This window comes from Acipenser ruthenus, chromosome 33 (genome assembly GCF_902713425.1).
Source record: "Acipenser ruthenus chromosome 33, fAciRut3.2 maternal haplotype, whole genome shotgun sequence".
Lineage (NCBI taxonomy): Eukaryota > Metazoa > Chordata > Actinopteri > Acipenseriformes > Acipenseridae > Acipenser > Acipenser ruthenus.
Window position 1 is genome coordinate 3,300,647 of NC_081221.1, and position 7,551 is coordinate 3,308,197.

Here is a 7,551-nt window from a genome sequence, read left to right on the forward strand (position 1 = left end):
AAGTAACCTCAGCAAAACAGAACAAACAGGTACCGTTAAAAGCCAATATATTAGGGGTCAGTAACTAACAGTTCCTGTATGATGTTATCAATTTTAGTTAGAAAATAGTCAAGAAACCCATCACATTGCTCCCTAGAACCAGTAGATACAGAAACATGAAAAGTAACCTTATAAAACTTTATTTTTCTTTTAAAACACATTTTAATTGTATTACATTTAACTGTTCAGAAACATCAAGTATTCAGGTCCAGAGATCTTTGAAAAAATGCAGCTGTGTCGGCATGCAGTCATGTGGGGATACAGAATTCTATAGGATACAGACATCTACCATATGTAACACCTGATTTTACTTGTATGCCAAAACATTGGCGATTTCTCTGCTCTGGAGAAAAGGGCATTTTCTTTAATGAAGCGAGTCAAAACCCACCCGATCAAAAAAACAAAACAAAACCAAAAAAAAAAACATTCTTGCTGATTTTGCACGCAGTAAATTGTAACGCATTTGACTAACAATGTACAGGTATGTTTGTTTATTTACTATTATTTTCATGGACTATTGTGGAGCTACCGTTAGTAAAAACAAGTTTGAGCATCCTTCTATATTTTACCTTTTTTTCAACTTCCTTCCTTGTTTGAACTGTTGTATTTTTATTTAGTAAATCAGGAAAAGTCATGGTCGAGCTGAGCTGCAGGATTTAACGCAGGCTTCAGTTTTTTTTCTGATTTTATTCTGAAATGTATTTAGTCAGATTCATTCAGTCATTCATAATAACTTTAAAACTTAGAATTGTACCTGTTGTAAGAGGGTGGAGGGCTAGTTATGAAGGCTATAATGTATATAGAGGGGTGTGTGTATATGTATATTTGTGTCTGGCTGTTTGTTCAGAGGTAGGCAAGTGCAGGCTTGCCTAGGGCCTAATGATGGGTTAATCTGGCCCTGTATTTGAAAAAAAGAAGGTATATAAATGATGGACATTGATGAAATGTTTTTGGTTTCTTTTCTCCATCATTCATCCTTGACCATGACAAGTTTGAGTGACTGTGACTGAAGCATATGCACTTAATCACCTAATTAGTGAGACAGTTGATTGGACACTGGATATGGAGTGATTTCAGCTGTTGAATTGCAAGTTTGAATAAAAGCAATGAAGAAAATCACAGAAAAAAAACAATATGCCATGTCTGTGAAGAGAGCAGCGCCTTCGTGCAATCGGCATGTTGGAGGCTGGACTAGGGCAGCGTACTGTGGCTCTCAGTCTTGGGTGCTCACAGCCAGCAATTTCAAACCTGGCGAGACGGTATAACCAGACACACACTGTCAATGAGAGGCCACAAACTGGGAGACCAAGAGTCACAACACCTGCCCAAGATTGACAGATCATTTTGCAGCATCTTCGTGATGTCAATTGTTAATCAGCACAATAAAAAAAGTAACTGCACCTGCTCTAAAACAGAGTGTGTCATTTTTCGATCACATCTAGTGAATTTTATCCAAATATAAGTGATAAGTTTCTTTTATTTGTTTATTTAGCAGATGCCTTTATCTTTTGATGCTCAGTATATATGTGTGTGTGTGTGTGTGTGTGTGTGTGTGTGTGTGTGTATATATATATATATATATATATATATATATATATATATATATATATATATATATAATATATATATATTGGAGTATGATATATTGAACTCGCCCAACTTGAAATGAAGTGAACTGTGCTGGTACAGTTTTGTACAGTATGCCTCAACAGCCAGCTGTCTCCCGCGCCTCGCCTTGATGTGTGCTTAACCTCAAAATACCAAGAAACAGAAATATAAGGAGGAAGCAACTTTGCTTCACAGGAAGTGTTTCTGAAAACACCAGGACTCAATTATCTAAAGTGCATAGTTTGTTTGTGTGAGCGTCCTTGTTTTGAAATTTGCTAGCTTCAGCCCACTGTATAGAATTTGTTGGCTTTCATTACTGATTAAATGTGTTGCTGCCTCTGATTACTGAAAGATGTATGTGTAAAATTGCGGCTAAAATACAACACGAAAACAACCTGACCAACATCCAAAGCCAACTATTACCTTATTTTGGCTTTTTACGGAGGAGTTAATGAATGGAAACAGTCAGTAATGTGGAAAGGGTTTCTGGTCATTTATTTAACAATTAACATACACATTTATGACCAACATGCAGTACTCTTTAGTATGGTTAATCACTGGTGGTAACTCAAAAGAATCAGGGAATGTTAACAATTCCAGAGCTATTCATTAACATCTAGCACTGTTCAACAGTTCACAGTTATCAAATACCATAAACAGGGTTCTTGTTTCCTTTTATTACACTATTAGTTTTATGATCCAGGGTTTTACTGCCATTAAAATACCCTAATATGAACTTAGCTTACACTAATACCCAATAAATTATAATGCAATTTATGTGGACAGACGTATTGCAATACTGTACCTGGTAGTGCCAGTCAGCAAGTTCAGAGGTCAGTACCTCACAGAATAGTCAGCAAATTCGATAAAATTTGAAAATGACCTATTTATAGCTCATATGGCTTTTCCAATAATAATCAGAAATTAGAAATAAAATAAATGTTGAATTACATGATGTTAAATAATTTATGTTCCTATAGTGTTTTTTTGTTGTTGTTATGATGTCTCAATCTTATAATTCTAGGTGATGCTAAATTTTTGGCCATAGCTGTAGATTTCATTCATCTTCAGTTTAAGATATAAAGAATTGAGAGGAACGGTAGTTCCTCACGCCAAGTTATCAGCGAGAACTGCCAGAGACTCTATAGATCAAGGATAGTTTACGTGTTTTCAGGGTATTGGTGCAGCAAAAGTAACCATTTCACTTTTAATTTGTAATTTCCAACATTCTTTGGTGAAATGTAGAAAAAAGTGAATACCTGTCATACAGTAAGATAAATAAGTTGCCAAAGTAAGGTAAAAATGTCCTCCTTTTTCACCCAATGTTTTTTTAGACCCCGGGCATTTTTATCCATGCATATGTATATTACAGGACATCTGAGTTTAATGACAATTAACTTGTTTTGTCAAGATGGAAATATACTAGGGAACACATTTATTGTGATATTTATATCATTTATATTAAATGATTTATTTCTGTTTTAAAATGGAACATTTGCCTGCAAAAAATATCTTTATTTTATATATATAATATAACTATAAAAAAGGTCTATAACCTTCAGTTTGCAAGCATGTTGTCTTACTGTCAGTGCTACACGATTAGTTGAAAAAACAGGCAGTATTTTGAAAGATTAAGTCAGCCAGCTGAGAATTCTCAGGAAGAGTGTGATATTCAGCCACAATAAAAGCGGATCGAACTTGCATCAAAAACACAAGCCAAGTTAGTAGAAACAATTGGGGCAACCTTGACCACCACCGCTTTGACAGTTGTGCCTATTTGCTTGGTGATGGCCAAGGTTGCCCCAATTGTTTCTTCTAACTTAGCTTGTGTTTTTTGATACAAGGTAGAAGTAACAATTGGGTCAACCTTGGCACCCATCGGTTTTACAGTTGTGCCTATTTCTTTGTGCTGGGCAAGGTTGCCCCAATGGTTTCTTGAAACTTGGCTTGTTTTTTGATATCTCCACTTTAAATGGCTGGGCACTTTTGAGAACTTGGTGTTTTTTTCACATTTCTCATGTGTTTTTGTTTCATTACATAAACATATTAAAACAGAAGGTGAAGCAGTAGGTTAAGCACTAGCCTTTCAACCTCAGGCAGGGTTTAAATCTGGCCTACATCATAAGTGAAATTAGTTATGGTTTTCTAATACAAAATACCACAACACAAATCCATACCACAATTAGAAATGATTGGCACAAGGTACTGTTGTTTATATAGTTTTGCAAAAGTCTACGGGAAGCCATAACAGTAGCACAGTATTTCATGTTAGATTTGGAAATATCAAATCTTTACATTTTTGTCAGTTTTTCGTTATGAATATGGAAAACTACCAAGTGGTATGTAATTCAATATGTTTTTTTTTTAAATAAATTTAATCGTTGCCAATTATTTTTATTATATTCTCCCAATTTGTAATGGCCAATTATTTTTAAGCTCAGCTCACCGCTACCACCTGTGTTGACTCTGGAGGGTGAAGACAAACACACGCTGTCCTCCGAAGTGTGTGCCGTCAGCCGACCGCTTTTTTTTTCACACTGTGGACCCATCATGCAGCCACCCAAGAGCTACAGCGTTGGAGGACAACGCAGCTCTCGGGCAGCTTACAGGCCCGCAGGTGCCCGGCCAGACTACAGGGGTTGATGGTGTGCGGTGAGCCGAGGACACCTTGGCTGACCTAACCCTCCCTCCCCCCTGGCGGCGCTCGGCCAAGTTCTGCATTTCAGGAGAAAGGTGTCATTTGCTGCTTCATCTAGCACAGTGGTTCTTAATCTGTAGTCCACGGACCACTGGTGGTCCGCCAGCTCCCTTCAGGTGGTCCGTGGAAAGGTTACATAATTACGCAGCAGCATAGTTTATAGATCCCATTGCAAATCCAAAATTTGAGACCTTAAAAACTCAGCTACAGATGCAGGAAGACAATCCATAAATTGAGAATATCTCCAAGTAAAAAAAAAGAAGTCTAAACTCTCCATCATATATAGTTTTTCGAATGTCTAAAATGTATTCGTTATTAGGGAGTTTTCTTGTGTTGTACTCACGTGCAATCAACACAGAAGCTTGTAAAGTACAAGACAGGGCGTGCGTTGTGTTGCATGAATATATGGTTGTGTGCAACAAAACGCACAAGCCCTGGAGTGTTATCCCACTTATAAAATGGATAAAATAATAATAAAAAAAAGATATATCCTTCCGCTTTCGAGAAAAAAGTCCCTCAAACAAAGTTCTATTATTTGTTTTCAACATTGAGGTTTTCAACATTTCCATTTATTGTAATTAATTCAAATGAATGAAGCCTCTGTGCTGGTCTCAATCGCTCTGTAAACAGAGCTGACATAACCTGCAATGTTAACCTTGTTAGTGACCAAGCATTTAAAAATGCCAATCGTGTAGTTTTGTTGATAATGAACAGATATACAGAAAAGGAGGCAAAGACAAAGTTCACTATCCATGCATTACTACCGCTGACCTGGAGAAGCTCATACAACAATACATGATTGGCATTTTTGAATGCTTGGTCACTAACAGGCTGTCATTGTGGTTTATATCAGCACTGTTTACAGAGCGATTGAGACCAGCACGGAGTCTAACATAACAAAACCGAGTTCTCTTGACCAGCAGAATAACACACTGAAGCATAGAATTATCGTAGCAGACCTTTTAGATTTTCAAGACAAACTGTTTTTAAGTCGATTCATTTATTTATGTTTCATCAAATCAATAAAAACACCAGCTGCCCAAGAATTTTAGTTTTCTTCGATTTCATTAAGTTGTTAATCTTTGTGTCTCTCTCTTGAGGTTTTGCTTCTTGTAATTGTATGCACTTTTAGACATGTTATGCCTCCGAAAAGATCAAATGTGATGAAAGGAATGTCACTCATTTTTAACAATGTGTAGGCCTATATTTATTGCAAGTTTTGTATGTTGTGTATTGGTAATGTATTAATTGAACTGTGCTTCGGCTGTGCACTGTAAAAACTCCTCAACAGCCAATCAGCGTGCAGCATCCAAACATTCCGTTTTATAAATAAAGATTATATCTCTGACTGTGCTGGTACCTCATGGGTGTATTGTAACTTCACAGGTTATTAATTCACATAAATCAAATTCTGCTGTAATGATCAATTTAAAAATAAAACAGACCATTTTTTTCCCCTCTCGGTAAATTCGTGATTTTTTTATGTGCTTATTTTTCAGTCACCTATACTGTTATTGTATGGTCCGCCGAGATAAAAAAAAAATTCAGGTGGTCCACGAACTAAAAAGTTTGAGAACCACTGATCTAGCATGACTAGAGGTAAAACTCTGAAATCAAAATACAATTAACCTAATCCTGGATTTAGTAACTTTCAGGGTTTGTTAAGAGCTGAATGGACAACGGTTGACTCTCTAGTCATAGCCCCCACAAACTGACATCACCCATTTTTACCATGAAAAGAAAAAAAAATGTACAGCATATTTTATGGGGGTGAAAGACTGGTGTAATGACAGTGTGGAGTGGGCTATGGGTGTAAACATAAATGAGATCAGAGAGACTCATATTCCTTGTTGCACACAGAACTATTTTTAGGCTGCATCATGTTAAACTATAATTACAAAGTCATTGCAATCCAAGCCAGTTTTTTTTATATATATATATTGTATGTAAGCCCCAAAAACACGTCGTTAAAATATACAGGGCAAGCTTCTCAAAGCTTTTTACTTCCAATCATTTAAACTCTTGGACACTGTTTTTAGAATCGTAATTGGTGGAGTTTTAAGAATCAGGCCAACAACCCTTTTCATTACTTTTACAACCATTATATTCCAAAACTAGACATATTTCTGTTATTTTTTTAACAAAAACAAAAGCATGCCAAGTGAAGGTACAGCCTTCATTCTTTACATTTACCATTTTTGTGAAAAATATAAAGTAAACTTCTTCCACTTGCAAAAATCAAGGAGCACTACGAGTGTATCTTTCAACTGCCTTGCAGATCTAAAACAAAGATGTCTCGCTACAATAATGTATAACTATGCCCATGAATTGGAAAGTATGTGGAGAAAACAAAACAAACAAAATGTGCTTAAAATGTATCAAGTTCCTGGAAAAGCATCCCAAGAATTTGCAGGAATTCCTTCCTTGTATTCACAAATTGGTATTGTATTTAAATAAGCAACACACAGAACAAATAAATACTTGTCTGTGGGAAGCTTAGAAAATAACAAATCTGGCAATAGCTAGACTAGTGTGCTTGATGAGCGCTGTCAAGTGTGGCGTAGCGTCCTGTGCAAGGCTGCTCTGCGCCCTTGAAACTGCAAGTTAAGCACTTTTCTGCACACTTTTATTAATAACAAAACAAACACAGGAACAAAATAAAAGATCAAGCAAAATACTACAAACAGGAACTCAAACACAGCACCCAAACCATCCCGGTGATTAAACAAACCTGCTACTCTCTGTCTTTTTGCTCTCTCTTACACGCTCCTACACACACTCTCAAAATAAACATTTCTCTTTTCCTTTTATACCAATAAATCAATTAATCACTATTTGGCCACATTTCATATTTTTCTCGTCATCTCACAATTGAACAATCAAATAATGAATCCAATCAAAACCACAAGGCTGTGCAAATGATGGCCAATCTTTGTTTCAGGCTGCCCCTTCGTCAAGATGATGACTGCCAGCCACCAAACACACGTGCATACCCACACACCTGTACACCTATGTGCATAGCCTGTGTTCTAACACAAAATTCTGCTAATGTACCTAAACATGTTTCAGAATTGTAGGTTATTATTATTATTAATTTCTTAGCAGACGCCCTTATCCAGGGCGACTTACAATTATTACAAGATATCACATTATTTTTACATACAATTACATTATTGTTACATACAATTACCCATTTATACAGTTGG

At 36.3% G+C, this 7,551-nt stretch overlaps 1 protein-coding gene across 2 annotated transcripts in view; it reads right to left on the reverse strand.

Annotated features, from left to right (window-relative positions):
- The window catches only part of LOC131704939 (coiled-coil domain-containing protein 103-like), a 64,277-nt gene that overhangs the window by 22,126 nt on the left and 34,600 nt on the right, over positions 1 to 7,551 (reverse strand). The gene's annotated exons all lie outside the window — the stretch shown is intronic.